Source organism: Pinus tabuliformis, chromosome 5_2 (assembly GCF_031772625.1).
Source record: "Pinus tabuliformis cultivar Carrire ecotype Pingquan chromosome 5_2, CPIR1, whole genome shotgun sequence".
NCBI classification, from domain to species: domain Eukaryota; kingdom Viridiplantae; phylum Streptophyta; class Pinopsida; order Pinales; family Pinaceae; genus Pinus; species Pinus tabuliformis.
In genome coordinates, this window is record NC_142306.1 from 827,321,599 (window position 1) to 827,339,095 (window position 17,497).

Sequence of the window (17,497 nt, forward strand, 5' to 3'; positions counted from 1 at the left end):
AAGAGAAACATATGTTAACAAAATATGAACATTCCCTCCTTGACCTTCAATTAAACGATACTTATTCAATTTCAAGCTCACTTCACCTTGAACATTGTTGCCATAGCGATGCTTAGCATGTCTAGCCTTGCACTTGGCTTGACTCTTTACCAAATGTGATCGCCATTGCCACATACCATCCTTATTCAAACCCAAAACATTATGAAACCCACAAGAAGATGTTTTGGGACCAATGTCCTCTTTGTCATATAGCCTTTTCATTTTATTTTTGACCTCTTCATGCTTTAACACTGGCATCTTGTTCACCAACGTTCAACGATGATGAATCCTACTGCAATTGCACTTCATTTTTTTTTACCTCTTTTAGGAGGAAACTTGTTAGACTCCTGAAACATCTTATCACATGAATTAGAAACCTCAATGAAATTAGATTTCAAACTTGATTCATATCCTTGAAAGGCTTTAAGTTCCTCAACATCTTTGTGCTTGAACATTAACAATGCAAAATTCTGACTAGCATTAGCAATTCTCTTCATTTGTCCAGCATTCATAAGAGATAAACTCAATTTCTTGTTATGCGATCTAAAAATGTACTCAATCCCATTCTTGAAAAAATTATATTTGTTCTCATGGTGATGAAAAATATCTCTCCTATCATAAAGATATGGACTTCCCAAAACAATACCACATATATCAAGTGGAACTACATCAAGTTCAACCTCATCAAGAAAGTTTGTAGTGATTGAAAATCTAAGTATGAATTTCCTTGTAACCTGAAATTTTTCATTCTCACATACCCAACCTAAAGAATAAGGTTTAGGATGAGGAATGGTTTCTAAATTCAACTTCTTGACAATGCCTTTTGAGATCAGATTTGCTTGTGAACCACTATCAAATAGTGTATTTATCTTGGTATGTTTTGAAATGACTCTAATGTGGAAAAGATCTATTGTTGTTTTGTCATATTGAGTATCCTTGAGAAAATTTGAAGAACTAGTACTTGAAATGTCCTTACTTTCAAACACATGGTTGTGATCTATATTTCATCCTTGGAATCAAAACCTAAACCTTGTTGTGTAGTTGCAAAAATATTGTTTTTCTCCTTGTTATTAAACTTTTTGGGTCTCATTTCAGGATGAAGTTTCCAACAGTGGTCTTCATCATGAACTCCTTTAGAAAATTCTTTACATGTCATCTTTTCTCCTTCTTTTTTGACTACAACGTTTTTTTATCTTTTCCTTTAAGTTTCCATTTTCCTTTTTCTCAATACTTGGATGAATTCTCACTAATTTCTTCAGAAACATTTTTCCCTCTTGCGCCTAAATGAGTTTTTTGTACACAAACTTCATCTAGTTTTGTGGGGTTAAACATGAGAATGGTATGTCTCAAGTAACTATGCAATCCTCCAATGTATTTGAGCAAAGTATCTTGAGAGTAAAAATCTATACCCAAAATCGAAACTCTTTTCCTAAATTCTTGAGTATAAGATTGCACATTTTGCCCCTTAGCTTGCCTAAAGTTTTGCCAATCAATAATAGTGTTTTGCATGTATGCTAATGGATACAATTTCATTCTTATTGTAACAACAAAATAATTCCAAGAGGATAAAACCTTACCATGTTTCTCCATGTCCTCTTGAGTTTTGGCTTCCCACCAAATAAGTGTTGTACCTTCCCATCTAAGAGAAACAAGTTGAATCTTGATTTCATCATCCTTGATTCTTTGTATCCTGCAATAAACTTCAATATGACGAATACAATTATCTAATTTCTTATCATCTACCTCCCCATTGTACATAACCAATTCAAACTTAATATCAAGCTTTAGTAAAGGAGTTTTACCATATCCTTTTCGAGAATTTGGAGGTGTTTGTTTTTTTGAAAGGGTAGAAGAGTTAGAAGATGAGGATGAGGATGATGGAGGTGAAGGTGGTGGTTTGTCACCATTCCCTTTTGGAGGCTTGTCTCCTTTTCCTCCATCTCATTTTGGAGGTTTTGAGCTCTCTCCATACAAACTTTCATTTCTCTCTTCATAAAGTACCTTTACCATTTCATTAATCTCAAAGAATGTTTTTCTGAATGTTATTTCATCTTGAAACATACCTTCGAAACCTTCTTCATGTGCCATGACTATTGAAGCTTGAGGTTTGTTTGTTTTCCTTGAAACAATTTGAGATTTTGGCTCCAAAAGTCCTCCTTCTCCTCTTTTAAGCTTCAACCTTGTAAGCATAAGAAAAACACTTGAAAATAAATCAAACCTTCACAATAACCTGTGCTGATACCAAAATGATCTGTAATTGAAAACTTGAAGATTTTTAACAATTTGCAAGTGAAAATTATATGTGTTTTGGGTAAAGGATCAATTTACTAAACAAATAAAACAAGTGAATTTTAACCAAACTTTATAGCCAAATAGAGACAATTAACCATATCTAAAACACATAACAAAAAACATGATAAAGGAGTGTAGCCCTCTCCTGGGCCACATCTCTTGGTCTAGCTTCCAATGTAAGGACTCTTTCATTAAGTGTTCAAAAGTGTGTTTACATGGCTTTACAATACTCAAACAGAAAAAATGTTGTCTCCACTCGATCTAACACTATTAAGAACCCCCATATGGGTTCTTTATGCACCTCATTTGGCCAAAAAATGAGAAATTTATGCCTGTTACAAGTTTTTCCCTAATTATATGGCTAGTCATCCTAAAATTCGACCCAAATCTGGCTTGAGTGCCACAAACCCAGAACCAGCACACAAATCTGGCCTATGATCCTGCTTGACTACTGAAATTGTAGGATCGTTAATTCGACTATTAATCCCCCAGTTTCGAAAAATTAGGGCCGCATGTCTAGTAGTTAGGGAAAACCGCTTGCCCCCAACGGTTAGGTCATGTTCACCACGCGCCCATAAGACCGGGCCTGGTGCCAGATTCTCCATGTTGAGGGTTTATTTAATGGATGCATTTCATTTTAGGCTAGCGGTGTGTTCGTATGCTGCCACATATGGTCTGGGGCTAGCCCCCCTTCTAATCTCGCACTTCTGTTTACATTGGGGTCATATGACCTCGGGGCTGGCCCCTTTACTTTTCCGCCATGGTTCTTTACATGCTGGGCTCCAACTTTTGGTGTTGCGGACTGTGGCCGTGGGCTGAACTAAGGCCTAGCCCCTTGGTCCCTCCACCTGCAGTCCCATGGGTGTTGGGGTGGCCAAGGGCTGGTGTGGCCAGGGGCTAGGGCTTAGCCCAACTCCCTCCCCCAAATATGTGTCATACCAAACTTTATATGGTAGTTCAAAACTTATAGGTTAAGAGCCATAGTAGTGTCACAGTGGTGCAAGCCTATTGTGTTGTGCTGCAGGTCATGCGTTCGACCCTCGTGGCTACCACTGGTTGGTCCACATGGCCCTCCGCTATTGGCCCCAATCAAAAACACCAACAGTCAATCGAAAACCACAAAATTTTGGCCAATGACCAGAGGATACTTGGCAAGCCACCACTAGTCCAAAATGCACAGTTAGCCTATCCAATCACCTACCTAGTCAGTGTACGGACTGCTGACGGGGCGTTCCTGCAACCCAACTTTTAAAATTTTAGTTTTTTGGCAATTAGATCCAAACATGATATCAGGAGCATACCATATCAGTTTTGAGTGAAATGAATTGCGTTGGATTCATATCGTCAAGATTCATCCATTCGTTCAAGTTTTAAGCTCTGTTGCACACTTTCAATTCTAAGCACTAATTTGATCCCCTGGATCACTATGTCTCTCCCTCCATCACTCTCACTCTCTCTCTCTCTTCCATCCAATTATATCACTATATCCCTCCCTATCTCATTTTAATTCTCTCTCCCATCCATCTTTGTGTCTCCTTCTCTCTCTCTCTTCCCCTTCTCTCTCTATCTCTCCCCTCTCCTCTCTCTCTCTTCCATCCTCTCCTCTCTCTCTCACTCTCTCTACATCTCTCCCTTGTCACTCCCTCTCTCTCTCCACCTCCATCTCTCTATGTCTTTTTTATTTCCTTCCTCTCTCCCCTTCTCCAACTCTCTCTCTCTCTCTCTCTCTCTCTCCAGCTATATCACTCTCTCCCTCCCCCCATCGCTCTCTCTCCCTCGCTCTCTCCCCTCCAGCTTTGTCACCATCTCCCTCCCTCTCTCTCTTCCCCCCTCTCCTCTCTCTCCCTCTCTCTTAAATTTGATCTCATTTTATTATGTTTAAGAAATTATCCAAATTTAAAAAACTCAATTGGTTGTGAAATATTAAACCCATATTTTGGATCAATCAAGTTAAAGGAAATACAATAATGAAAAACTTAAAATAATCATGCACTATTTTTCTTGTGTTATTGTTAGTCACTTTGCTTGCTCTGATCACTTGGATCCTTAGTTAACAAGGATCTATGTTGATTCTTATTCTTAATAATATTATTTATATTATATAAATTTCACATCTTTATATATTAAAGTATTCTCATTTTTTATTTTATTAAAATATTGATTTAATTTCTATGGAAATTTTTTTAGTAGTCGTGAGGATAAAGGGTTTAGATATATCTCAAAAGTAATTATAACCTTTTAGATTTAATTAAAATTGTTATTAAATTAAATTAAAAGAAAATATTTGCAAAATATTCTAATTGTGAAATAATTTATAGTTTTCGGGTATATGATATTGATAAGCCATGGTATTGGCCCATGGTATTATAACAAAACCTATTTACAAGTTAATAATATCCATGGTAAAGTGGGGATGAATATCCATGGTTAAGAATCTTGTCATAATGTTATGAAATATTTTGATTGTGAAATAATTTATGATTTTTTGGCATGTGGTATTGATAAGCCATGGTATTGGGTCATGGAATTATAGCAAAGTCCATTCACATGTTCATAATATCAATGACAAAATGGGGTTGAATATCCAAATATTTTCAAATTGTTATAAACTAGAAATTGCCCAAAAAGGTTCAAAGATACACCGAAAGAATAGAAAATTTAGGAAGATCATCTCCCCAAGAATAGAGCTAAAAATAAGCTCATAATTAAATTTTAGAATTTGAAATCAGCTACATAAAAAAAACAAAACAAAACAAAAAAACAAAAAACAAAAAATTTTTAATAACACAATTAATCATAAATTTTTATTTATAAAATACAAATAACTAAAAAACTTTAATTACATTCAACATGACGATGACAAACATATATTCATTTTTACTAACAGTTTACATTCACACAAATTTGTAAAAAAAAAAAAAATTTCTAAATCTTACACCCCGTTTAATTATTTTTTTTTTAACTGAAACGGTTGTGCTTTATTGAGAATTCCAGGTTGGGCAGAGCCTAATCAACCAAATTACAATTCATGGGTTTACATGGACACCTTTCCCAGTTAAGGGATGATTGCCATTTTCAAAGCGCCTGCGTTTATGCTGATCATTCCACTTTGTTGAGTGCAGCCTGTATTTGCCAATCTATCCGCCTCCTTGTTTAAATCTCTGAGGTTATGAAATATTTGCACCGAGGAGAAGTCCTTCAAAATTTTGTTCACTCTTGAGAGCTATTTATTTAATAGGGGATCTTTCAACCATTCCTTACTTATTAATGCCTTTATCAGCAATTCTGAGTCCCCAAAAATGATGATTTCTCTTTGGCTTTCTTTTCTGGCTAATTGACAAGCTTTTAAGAGACCAAGAGCTTCTGCCTGGTTATTGGTTTTCATTCCTAGGCCCCAACTGAAATCTTCTTTTTCTCCATTTGGATACTAAATTACCCCTCCTGCTCCTGATTTTCCTGGATTGCCTTTTGAAGCGCCGTCAAAGAAGATAGTGCACTCGCCCTAGAGAGCTTGGGATTAAATATTCTACACCCCGTTTAATTTTAAATATAGAATTTATAATGATTTTATTCTCCCAACATGATGAACAACAAATAATGTCACAATGTTACGAACAATAAATGATATGGCAATTGGACAAAAAAAATGATGTTGTAGTGTCACAAACAATAAATTCCATCACCCACGTGACGAACAACAAATGATTTTGCAATGTGATGAACAATGAATGTTGTCACAATGTGATGAATAACAAACAACATTGCAATATTATGACATCAAAATGTGATGAACAACAAATGTCATCACAGTGTGATAAACAACAAGTGTTGTGACAGTGTGATGAACAACAAACAACATTGTAAAATGACTAACAACAAATATCATCACAATGTGACAAAATATAAAAAACATTGCAATATGATGAACCACAAATGTTTTTGTAATTGGAAAAAATTGATGTCTCAATGTGATAAATAGATATTGGTATCATAATGCATTGAAAAAAACCATTGTCAACCATGGTCAAGCATCTTTAACCATGTGAGACATGATCAACCTTTGGTTGACCATAGTTTGACATAATCAAGCATTATCATCTATGGTTAAGCATAGTCAACTATGGAGAACATCGTCAACATGGTAAAAATACCCAAACATGGTCAACCAATGTCAAATATGGTCATCATATGTTCAACATTATTAACTAAGGTTAATTATGGTCATCCATGCTCAACATGACCCATGGTCAACTATAGATTGTATGTGCATCTTAGCTAGCCATAGTCGATCATAGTCATCTATAGGGAAATGCTAACATCCTTGGTCAACCATGTTCACCATAGTCAACCACATGTTGACCATTGTCAATCATGGTTGAACAAACTCAACCATGGTCAGGCATGGTCAACAGGTATAACCATGTGTAACCTTGTTCATCCATGGTCAAACAAGGTCAACCATAACCAACCATGGACAACATGGTCGACCATAGTCAACCTTGCCAACCCTCTTCAACCATTAATGTACATTAACACTAACATCAATGCAACATTGACACTAACATTAATGCAACATCATCCATGGTCAACCATAGTTGAAAAATATTAATGTGACAAGGATCAATGTTAATGTGACAACAACATAGACCCATGTTAACCTCATATCTATCAACCATTGATAGGGATTAAATCTCTTAAGGTGTAAACCATTTTTAGATTGCAAAACTTGAAGAAAGGTTTGCACATTGTGAGATTTGATCCCTCTCATTACTTAATAGATTCATATTTAACATGGATCTATGTTGGTTATATATATATATATATATATATATAATGTGTCAATTCCATGCTAAAGTATTTTAACCATGGTAAATTTCTTATTTTCATATACTTTTTATAATATATACAATCTCTCCCTTAATTTTTTTAAATGTTATATCTCAATTCCATATTAAGCATTGAAGGAATTATAAATGTTCCCCATACCCTGAATTGAAAAGTATATGCTGATATATTTTAAGCATGTTGAAATATTTCTTTAATAATCTACATTCAAATTTATTTGTTACTAATAATTTTAAAAACTACATATCAAATTCATATTAAGAATTGAATAAACTACACATCTAGTCATAATGGAAAGTGAAAATATAAGCAATCTTTTAATTTCTCCCTCTATATAAAGTTGACATATTTTATTTATGGGTTATATATATATACATATATATAATATATATATATATATATATATATATATATATATATATATATATATATATATATATATATATATATATATATATATATATATATATATATATATATATATATATATATATATATATATATATATATATATATATATATATATATAAGTCTTTTAAATACTATATGTCACTTAAACACTTATAAATATTTTAAATATCACAGTCACCTAAATACAAAATGAAGTACACATCTCCTTGACATTGAACTGTAATATCAATATTATTTTTAAATGGCAGGTGTTAGTAATGCAAGAATTACACATATGCCTCACACTCACACTCAAAAGTTAAAAGTAATTATAATTTTTTTTTTTTTTACTATCAATTACTATATTTCTTTATATAAATTTGATGTAAAATTAAAATGAAAATTGAAATAATTCTTATTACTATTTTCTAATATATATTTTTTTAAATAAAAACTTAAGGGACAAATCTCTGTGAACGGTAGAGATCCTCTTTGCCCAAGAATTTAACTTAGATGAAATATTCTGAGATTTATTTCTAAAATAATTAGATTCTTTTTTCCTTTTTAATTAAAATATTCATAGTTGAATTTATTTATAAAATAGTTACACTGTTTTTTCTTTTTTAATTAAATTGATTAATCAAACTTCTGCATTTTACTCTTTAAAATAAGTGTTATGGAAAGAGGGAAAAAAAAGTGATACATTTTGTATCACAAACCTTGATGTGTTTGTAACATGAGAAATACATTTCATACGAGTCTCCCAATACTAAGACTTGTGAGCTCATAAAAGCGCAGATGCAATCATGCAACTCTAAAGCAAAACTTCAGAAGGAAAAAGATGCCACTTGAGCTCCTTTGGATTACTGATGCCTCTTACATAATTGGCTTTGACCTAAAACAAAAGTGAACCTAAGAGGTAGAGGGAAAACCCCAAATCAACCATCGGGTCCAGTGATCTACATACCTCATTGAAGAATTTCCAAGGCCTTCACCATTCTACCTGAACCTCCTTAGGGTTCTTTGGCACTCTCTGATGGGATCAAATAGGAAGAAATGCAGCAATGACTGAAATTGCACCAAATATTGGAAGGGAGGGCAATGTTTTTCCTGGAAGCTAATGTTGTTACTTGTGATCTAGATTGCCCAGATTGCTAGGAAGGGGAGATTTCTGCCCTTTTTTAAACCCTTCTCTTTATACCACCTCTATAAATAATGTTTCACTGTATTACTCTTTTGTGTTGAACTTAATTCCATTGTAGATTTTAAGAATATTTTTGAACGACAAGAACGAGGTTAATTGTTTGACCTGGCTCTTCTTTGTCATACTATGAAATATTCCTTAAATCTTTAATTGAGATAAAGATGGCCACTGTAAACCACCAAAAACTAGACAATTTCTCTTCATCAATCTGAATTGAATTGAATGTTGATACTTGAGGAAGAGATGATCATTTGTTTCTTCATTGGTTTGTCATAAAAGGCAGATGCACGAACCATCTTTCCCTCTTTTTAAATTAAGTTCAAGATCATATGTATATGTCTTCACGGAATTTCACCTATATTTGTATTTAGGAAATTTCACCTGAGATGTATAATGAAAAAAAAATTATGCTTAAAACTGTGCAGAAGAAAAATTCCGTATTTGCTGCTTGTGCATAGTATTCCTTGAATTTAATCTTCAATAATCATCTTCATATGAACTTCCCTGGAAACATATCCATATGATCTCACCAAGCATATTCATATGAAATTCTCCAAACACATGTACACATGATCTGACCTTAAATAAAAGTTTGTATTTCAACTACAAAATTTCATAGTCAAGTAACATCTTCATATGAAATTCCTTGGAAAAGATATACATATGATATTACCTTAAGTTTATATTTCAAATGAGTATGAGATACTAAAAAAAAACAAGTATTTAACATTAATCCACGTAGAGTATCATCCATCATCCATCAAGAATCTAAAATTCCAATTTGAAGTGACATGTTGATTATGATAAATAGAAAATTATCCACCATCCATACATATATAATAAATCAATCACGGCTCTACCAATACCCTCTTTATTTCCTCAACAAATTTCTCCATGTTATTGTAAGTAGGTCCTCCTTGACAAACTTCTCTCATTTACTCACCTCTCAACTCATGAATTGTATTCCTCATCTTCCTCCCTTCCTCCCCATTCATCAATCTCCTTACCATGTCTTCCACATGTTCTCTCTTGACATCGTCATTCATTGCCATTCCAATCTTCCAGACATCACTAATGAGTCTCTTGTTAGTCGGTTTCTTGGCAATTAAGGGTCGCAATATCATGGGCATGCCAGCACATATTCTCTCCAGCGTATATTTCCATCCACTATGAGTCATAAATCCCCCCACTGAAGGATGTGAAAGTACTTTCATCTGAGGAGCCCATTTCACCAAGAAACTTCTGTCTTTCACCTTCTCCAGAAAGTCAGCAAGCAGCACATCAGCCTGGCCATCAATGAAATCCGGACGAATAACCCACAGGAAGGGTTGCTTTCTCACCTCCAGACCCCATGCAATAGATGGATCCTGAGAGTCCAACCATTTTAGACAGCTTGTTTCTGCAGTCCACATGCTTGCAGAGATATCAGATATTGTATCATTTCCAGATTCTGTAAATAAACCTAGTGGGCCTATCGTATACAAGGGGGGAAGTCTAGCCCTGAGTTCATCAATTACAGGACGGTCGAGATCCTCAAAGGTATTAAGTAATATCAAATCAGCTTCCAGAGCAGCCTGCCCCTGACTCCTCGCAAAATCCGCCATGTTCGCGCGTAGCAAAGAAAAGGACAGATCTTTGATGCGCAATTGGGGCATTCCAGGGATACAGGGGATTATTTGTTCCATGTATCCATTTGTTAAACTCATCTCATCTGCATCACAGTACAATACCATACCATATAGACCAAGTAAGCAAGTTAATGTATAGGGAGTTGGTACCACAAAGTTCTGCAATGTTAAGACCATAGAATAAATTATAGTGATTTTGTACCTTTGAGAGGAATGTAACATTTCTCAACTAGAAGAGGCATGAATAAATAAGTAGAAAATCCATAAGAACTGTGCGTCTAAAATGATACTCTCAGAAATCCAAGATTTCTCGTTGTTTTTTGTGGAAACAAGACAATCCCATCGGAGACAATACATGTTACTAAGGGAACATCATCTGGTTGTCATGAATGCTTCAACTTGTCCACCAGTTGGTCAAAACACAGAGGGTTGTTTTTAGTGAAGGACTAACATAGCTTGACTAATTTAGAGGTTTGGCCATGTTCCAGAGGCAAGCCATCTGGTATTGTCTCAAATCTAAAGTCTGAAGGATATTTAACGATTCCCATCGATTTCGATTTGTTGATACTCTATTTTTTATATTAGGTATTAATGAAGGTGATATATGATCTAATGGATCAGTAAAATGCTCAGAATTCAAAGTGTTCAAAAGTGCTCGAAACCTATACCAAATTGTATATCTCGACGACCTAAATCCAACACAACTTGAATCACTCAAAACCGATATCGTATGCTCCTGATGTTCTAGTCTTTTTCCCAAACAGGTAAAAAGTTTGCAGGTTGGATGCATGACTGCCAACTGGGCAGTCCATACGCTGACTCAGCAGGGTGACTAGATAGGTTGACTAGGTTTCTCGGGCTAATGGCAGGCTTCCACTTGGCCTCACCACATTAGTCAATTTTTTTGTGTTTTTGATTGGTTGAATGTGTAAGTTCGGTGGTCCAATAGATAGGAGCCATGTGGGCCAATGGTGGGTAGCCACATGGAATCCCATTGGGCGAAAAAAAAAATTTCTATGGCTGAACATGCCTCTGAGAGAGTCAAATCCAAGACCTCCTAATCAACATTACAACACCTTATCGCTACAGTGCATGGTGTTACTTGTTATGTATAGTGGCCAACATGTATTTAAAGTTTATGTTGTTCAACCTTGGGGGACGGGGTCAGGGCTAAGCCCTGGCCCTCGGTCACCCCACAGCCATGAGACCACAGATGAAGGACTAGGGGCTCGGGCTTATCCCCGGCACTAGGTCATGAGATAGAACATTTAACCAGAGGTAGCGTAAGGTTTAATCACATGGAGATGGTGTAGAGATTTGGGGGCTTGAGAATAGGCGTAAGTCGGGGTCCTATGGGTGCAAGAGGAATCAGGGCAGAGTTTGGCGACAGGGGCTAACAATTAATACAAGCCTCGGGTTATATGGTGACATAGGACCATGGTGCGAGCAGAGCGGAGCGCTAATAGTTGTGCTGTGGAAGCATGGGGACCAGCCCATGATCGCGTGTACCCACATATGACTAGTGGAAATCAACGGAGGGCTCGATGAAGTGTTTAAAAGTTCGGTGTGGAAAATAAGGGATAAACCCTAGTTTTATGGCGCTCATGGAACCATCACCGAAGATCCAAGCGGCTATGCCGACAAGGGTGGGCGATAGCCCCAGCCCCTGGGCGCATGGCCCCATGTGGCCCAAGTTTTCTGCCTTAGGCCTTATTGGATATTTAAATGAAGCAACAATTTTCACCCAATTCAGGTGCGGATCTCGCCGGCACCAGGCTAAATTATCACTTGGCGGTTCCAGAAAAGGTAGATTCGTAGGATGGATAGCATATTAGTCCATTTTGTAGATCACTTAGCCAAAAAAATTCTCGGGAGCATAAATTCTTCAGTTTTTGGCCAAATTGAGCCCAAAAAAAGCCGAGCTAGGGGTTTTTTATTGTTCCGAAGCCATTGGAGACATAATTTTTACATTTTGAGCATTATAAATCCATGTAAACACAATTTTCATCACTTAATGAAAGAGGCCCAACATTGGAAGTTAGACCAAGAGATGTAGCCTAGGAGAGGGGTGAACTCCTTTATCATTTTTGTTGTCATGTATTTATGATATGGTATTTTGTCTTTGTTTTGTGTTGTTAAGTTTTAAAACCATTATTTTATGTGTTTTGAAAAGTGATCCATTGCCTACAATACATATTATTTTACTTGCAAGTTTTTCCATCACCTTCAAGTTTGCATTACATATCAATTTGGTATCAGAGCTCAAGGTTATTTTAAAGGTTTGATTTTTTTTGCAAGTGTTTTTTTATGCTTACAAGGTTGAAGCTTAAAAGAGGAGAAGGATAACTTGTGGAGCCAAGGTATCAAATTGTTTCAAGGAGAACACTCATACCTCAAGCTTCACTAGTCATGGCACATGAAGAAGGTCCGGAAGGGATGTCTGAAGATGAAAGAAATTTTAGAAAAGTTTCTTTGAAATGTTTGAAATGGTAAAAGTTCTTTATGAGGAGAGGAAATCAAGGTTGGAAGGAGATAGCTCAAAATTCCAAAATGAGATGGAGGAAAAGGAGACAAACCTCCAAAAAGGAATGGAGGAAATGGTGACAAGCCACCACCTTCACCTCCATCATCCTCATCCTCATCTTCATCCTCATCTTATTCTACTTCTTCCACCCTTTCATAAAACCCTCCAAATTCTCCAAAAGGACATGGTAAAACTCCTTTGTTAAAGCTTGACATAAAGTTTGAATTTCCTATGTATGATGGAGAGGTAAATGCTGAGAAATTAGATAATTAGGTTCGTCAGATTGGAGTGTATTGCGGGATACAAATAATCAAGGATGATGAAACCAAAATTTAGCTTGCTTCTCCTAGTTTGGAAAGTGCAGCACTCATTTGGTGGTAGGCCAAAACTCAAGAGGACATGAAGAAAAATGGTAATTTTTTATCCTCTTGGAATGATTTTTTTGTTGCAATGAGAAGACAATTTTATCCATTAGGATCCATGAAAAAATCTATAATGGATTAGCAAAACTTTAGGCAAGCTAAGGGTCAAAATGTGCAAAGATATACTCAAGAATTTAGAAAAAAAACTTTGATTTTGGGTATATATTTGTCCTCCCAAGACACTCTACTAAAATACATTGGAGGTTTTCATAGTTACTTGAGACACACAATTCTCATGTTTAAACCTACAAAACTAGATGAAGCTTATGTACATGAAACTCATTTAGAAGCAATAGGGAAGAATGTTTATGAAGAAACTAGTGAGAAATCATTTAAGTTTGGAGAAAAATGAAAAGGTAAGTGAATCAAAGGCAAGGATAAAAAGAATGATTCAATCAAGAAAGAGGGATAAAAACTCACATGTAAGAATTGTTCCAAATAAGGCCATGATGAAGACCACTATTGGAAACTTCATCCTAAGATGAGGTCCAAAAATTTTAATAACAAGGAGAAAGAAAATATTGTTGTAACTACACAACAAGATCTAGGATCTAATTGTGTAAATGAAACAAAAATCATAGCCATGGGATTGAAAGGTAAGGATTCTATTTCAAGTACTATTTCTTCTAACAAAACCATTGAAACTTAAAATGAAAGAGAAAAAATAGAGATTTTCTATATTATAGTCATCACAAAAAATAACAAAGTATATACTTTGTTTGATAGTGGATCACAAGAAAACCTTATTTCTAAAGACATTGTCAAGAGACTAAATTTGGAAACCATTCCTCATCCTAAACCTTAGCCTTTGGTTTGGGTATGTGACAATGCCAAATTGCAAGTGACAAGAAAATGTATACTTAAATTCACCATCACTGCAAATTTTAATGATGAGGCCCATTGAAACTTAAAATGAAAGAGAAATAATAGAGATTTTCCATATTAGAGTCATCACAAAAAATAACAAAGTAGATACTTTGTTTGATAGTGGATCACAAGAAAACTTTATTTCCGAAGACATTGTCAAGAGACTAAATTTGGAAACCATTCATCATCCTAAACCTTATCCTTTGGGTTGGGTATGTGACAATGTCAAATTACAAGTGAAAAGAAAATGTATACTTAAGTTCATCATCACTGCAGATTTTATTGATGAGATAGAACTTGATGTGGTACCACTTGACATACGTGGGATTGTTTTGGGAAGCCCATACTTATATGACCAGAAATCCATCGTCATCACCATGAGAACAAGTATCATTTGTTTAAAAATGGGATTGAGTATATTCTTAGAGCACATCGCAAGAAGTTGAATTTGTCTCTTGTGAATGTTGGACAAAGGAAGAGGTTTGTAAATGCTAGTCATATTTTTTCTTTGTTACTGATTACATATATAGATGTTGAGGAATTTGAAGCCTTCCAAGGATGTTTTGCAACATTGAAATCTGATTTAGTTGAAGTTGTTAACACATGTGATAAGATGTTTCAGAAATCTAATGTATTTCCTCCTAAAAGAGGAAAACAACATGAAGTTCAATTGCGACTGAATGCATCACTTTTGAACATTGGTATGAACAAGATTTCAGTGTTAGAGAATGCAGGAATTAAGAAGCAGATGCAAGAACTACTTGAAAAAGGCAACATTAGTTCTAATACATATTCTTTTCGGTATCCAAATATTTTGGCTTTGAAGAAGGATGGTCCATGGCAATGGAGATGGCGATCACATTTGGTGAAGAGTCAAGTCAAATACAAGGCTAGACATGATAAGTATCATGTTGAACACAATTTTTAGGTTGGAGATGAAGTAAGTCTTTGCATCAGCAAAGATAATCTTCAAGGTGAAAAGAAATTGAAATTGTGTAAGCCTCCTTTGGTTGAATATTTAGGAGAGAATGTTCAGATTCTTTCAATAGAATATTTATCTCCTGAATATCTTGAAGAATTGTAGCAAGATCCTATCCTTGACAGAAAAACAAGAACTTCAAGAAGAAGGAACGAAAGCACCTCCACATGGGGCTCAAAGGTACAAAACTAGGCAAATCCAAATGTATTGAAAAGGGAAGGGTGAGGGAATTGTACCCTCGTATGTTTGCTAACTGAAATTAGTCTTTTGGAGGTCCAAAAGCTTCTAATTGAGAGGAGTGATCCAAGGGATCAGTAAAGTGCTCAAAATTCGCAGTGTTCAAAAGTTCTTGAAACTTGTACCAAAGTGTAGATCTCGATGACCTCAACCTAAAGCAACTTGAATCACTCAAAACCGATATCGTATGCTCTCATAATATCGCATTTTGGTAAAAAAATTGTAAGTTGGATGCAGGACAGCTGACTGGGCAGTCCGTATGATGATTAGGCAGGGTGACTGGATAGGTTGACTGGGTTTCTTAGGCTAATGGAAGGATTCCACTTCGCCTCACCACATTGGTAGCTTTTTTTGTGTTTTTGATTGGTCGAATGTGTGGCTTGGTGGCCAAATAGATGGGAGCCAAGCGGGTGAATGGTGGGCAACCAAGTAGCCTCCCAAAGGGCAGAAAAATTTTGCTATGGCCGAACAGGCCTCAGGGAGAGTCAAACACAAGACCTCTAAACGAGCATTATAGTTCCTTACCATTAGGGCACATGGTGTTACTTTTTATGTATAGTGGCCAACATGTATTTAAAGTTTATGTCGTTTGACGTTGGGGGACAGGGTTGGGGCTAAGACCTGGCCCTTGGTCACCCCACGCCCATGAGACCATAGATGGAGGACTAGGGGCTCGAGCTTAGCCTGGACCCCAAGTCACTAGATAGAACATACGACCAGAGGTAGCGTCAGATTTAAGCACATGACGACAGTGTAGAGATTTGGGGGCTTGGGAATAGGCCCAGGTCAGGGTCCTATGGGTGCAGGTGGAACGAGGGGCGAAGTTTGGTGAAAGGGGCTAACAGTTAAGCCAAGACTCAGGTTATATGGTGACATGGGACCATGGCATGGGTAGAGCAGAGCGCTAATAGTTGTGCGGTGAAAGAATGGGGACCATCCCATGGTAGCATGTACCCACATATGACCAGTGGAAATCAGAAAAGGGCTTGACAGGGTGTTTAACAGTTGGGTGCGAAAAATAAGGGATAAACCTCAGTTTTATGGCGCTTATGGAACCATCGTCGAAGAGTCAGGGGGCTATGCCAACAGGGGTGGGCAGTTAGACCTAGCCCCGAGGCGCATGGCCCCATGTGGACTAGGTTTTCTACCTTAGGCCTTATTAGACATTTAAACAAAGCAACATTTTGCACCCAATTCGTCATGAATCTCACTGGCACCGGGCAAAATTGTCGCTTGGCAGTTCCATAAAAGGTGGATTCATAGGATGGATAGCAGATTAGTATAGTTTGTAGATCAGTTAGCAAAAAAAACTTCTTGAGAGCATAACTTCTTCAGTTTTTGGCCAAATTAAGCCCAAAAAAATCCCAGCTAGGGGTTTTTAACTATTCTGAAGCCATTAGAGACATAATTTTTACACTTTGAGCATTGTATATCCATGTAAGCACAAATTTGAGCACTTAATGAAAGAGGTCCAACATTGGAAGTTGGACTAGGAGATGTAACCCAGAAGAGGGGTGAACTCCTTTATCATTTTTGTTTTATGTTGTTAACTAAGTTTTAAAACCATTATTTTATGTGTTTTGCAAAGTGATCCATTACCTACAATACATGAAATTTTACTTGCAAATTTTTCCATCACCTTCAAGTTTGCATTGCAGATCAATATAAAATCCTTGAACATACAAGATCTGGGCCAATTGCATCATAGAGTTAATTGGACCCTGAGCAGGGAAAGGGAGCATAACAGCATGAGGTCATTTATTCAGTAGTGCCATGGTAATGCAGAGCAATAGAGTCTTGGAAGAGGGAAAGTAACAAGAAGGTGGTAAGAGAAGAATGCGGAGGAAACTGAGCCAGACATATATTTGATCGAATCCTAATTTTTCTATATATTGTATGGAAAGGCATCCCATTGACACAAACTTGTGACCACTTGGCCATGCCGATGGAACTCACCTACAACAAAATTTCTCCTTCACGAAATGTCACCAACCAATTTCTTCTAAAATTACTCACCTAATCAAACTCAAATCAAATTTTGAACAGATGTCATTTGATGGGAAAATAGCA

The 17,497-nt window shown here is 36.1% G+C and overlaps 1 pseudogene; it reads right to left on the reverse strand.

The window, feature by feature from the left end:
* Positions 1 to 9,618: 9,618 nt before the first annotated feature.
* On the reverse strand, positions 9,619 to 17,202 carry LOC149161869 (7-deoxyloganetin glucosyltransferase-like; annotated as a pseudogene).
* Positions 17,203 to 17,497: the final 295 nt, after the last annotated feature.